Genomic DNA, 2,071 nt, shown 5'->3' on the forward strand with positions numbered 1-2,071 from the left:
TATTCCACCCAGCAGCATTCCTGGCCTCCAGTCACAGCCTTGGGCTGAGGAATCTGACATCTGTGGGGGAGAGTGACCAACACCACAGCCTATTCCCCATCCCCAGAGCCAACCCCAGGAAGAATGGAGAGCCTGAAGCATAAAACATCCCCAGGTCTCCTGACCCCCATTCCAGGTGATGATCAATGCAATTTTGAGTGTTAAGCAGCCAGCACTTCATTTTAGGCACCCAAACCATATAGCCCACTTCAACCCTGGCTCCTGGGGACACATCCAGTAAGCAGGTGGGAGGTAGAGGTCAAACAGAGTGAGGAATAACATCCCTCAATCAAGTTAAAAATGTGAGGGATCTAGCCGTTTGTAATGGAGCCATACAAGTGTCACTGTAGAAAGGCCACCTGAGCCCTAGGTCTGAGTCAGAAGCTTTGAGCTTGTGAGTATATATGGGACTAGAGGGGTGGTGGTGGTAGTGGTAGTGGTAGAGAGCAGAGTGGGGTGGTAACTAGGATACTGGTTCTATGACCTTGGGAATGGCCTCACCCCTTTGAGCCCTGGAGTTGACCTCGTGAGGCAGCTAGCTGGATCCAATGGAAGGACTGCAAAGAAAAGGCATAAGGTACTCTCGGGATAAACACGAGTGAGATCCTCTCAGAATAAAATGAGATTTAGGTTTTAAACCAGGAAATAGTTTTCAACAGGCTCTCACCTTCCTCCCTCTAAACACCCACAGCAGCGCCTAACTCCCTGTGATAGCACAATTCCAAAAATAAGCCTACGTCTGGCTCTTACTAGGGAGCAAGCCTGTGACAAGCGTTTAGCACACATTCTCTTTTCAGCTTCTTACTGTGTGACTGTGGACATGCAACCCACCGTCTCTGTTCTCAGTTGACTCAAGTAGAAAACAGAAATACTCAACATTACATAAGTTAAAATTGTTGAAGTACTTAAAATAAGAAGTAAGTAGGTTAAGTTTTATAAAATCTTTAAAACGGTTCATGGCTGGAGCACCTGGGTGCCTCAAGTTGGTTATGTGTCTGCCTTTGGCTCAGGTCATGATCCCAGGGTCCTGGGATCAAGTCCCACATTGGGCTCCCTGCTGAGCAGGGGAGCCTGCTTCTCCATCTCCCTCTGCCTGCAGCTCCCCCTGCTTGTGCTCTTTGGCACTCTATAAAATAAATAAATCTTTTTTTTTTTTTTTTATGATAGTCACACAGAGAGAGAGAGAGAGGCAGAGACACAGGCAGAGGGAGAAGCAGACTCGATGCACCGCGAGCCTGATGTGGGATTCGATCCCGGGTCTCCAGGATCGCGCCCCGGGCCAAAGGCAGGCGCCAAACCGCTGCGCCACCCAGGGTTCCCTAAAATAAATAAATCTTTAAAAAAAAAGTTCATAGCTGTGGCACAGTTAAGTATTTTTTAAATAAATATAATTTAGGGATCCCTGGGTGGCGCAGCGGTTTGGCGCCTGCCTTTGGCCCAGGGCGCGATTCTGGAGACCCGGGATCGAATCCCACATCGGGCTCCCAGTGCATGGAGCCTGTTTCTCCCTCTGCCTGTGTCTCTGCCTCTCTCTCTGTGTGTGTGTGACTATCATAAATAAATAAAAATTTAAAAAAAAAAATAAATAAATATAATTTAAAAAAACTTCATGTCCCTGTGCTCTCCCAGGGTAAGCCACCAGCCTAAGGACACAGGGCCAATTAGGTGATGGGTGATTCCAGGCCTGTAGAAACTGCCACCTGAGTCTCACCTACATGTGTTTCTCTATCGCTCACTAGCCTAGAAACTATTATCACACTTGTCCTTGTTCTTCTGTGGTCCTGGTATGCTAAAAGCATTTTGTAGCAGTCTATTAAATACATACGGTGTGCTTTTGAAAGATCCAAGTATTTTAAGAGCTATAAAAATAAATCTTTCTAAAATTCATAAAAGACTTGGTAGTGATAAGAATTTAGTTCAAAGTCCAACATTCCTCGGAGCAGAAGAAGAGCCACAAGGTAGCCTGCCTGCTCCCACTGCCTTGGGTCTGGACAGGACACAGGTGGCCAAGGGACAAGTCTTCTGACACTGA

Source organism: Canis aureus, chromosome 27 (assembly GCF_053574225.1).
Source record: "Canis aureus isolate CA01 chromosome 27, VMU_Caureus_v.1.0, whole genome shotgun sequence".
NCBI classification, from domain to species: Eukaryota; Metazoa; Chordata; class Mammalia; order Carnivora; family Canidae; genus Canis; species Canis aureus.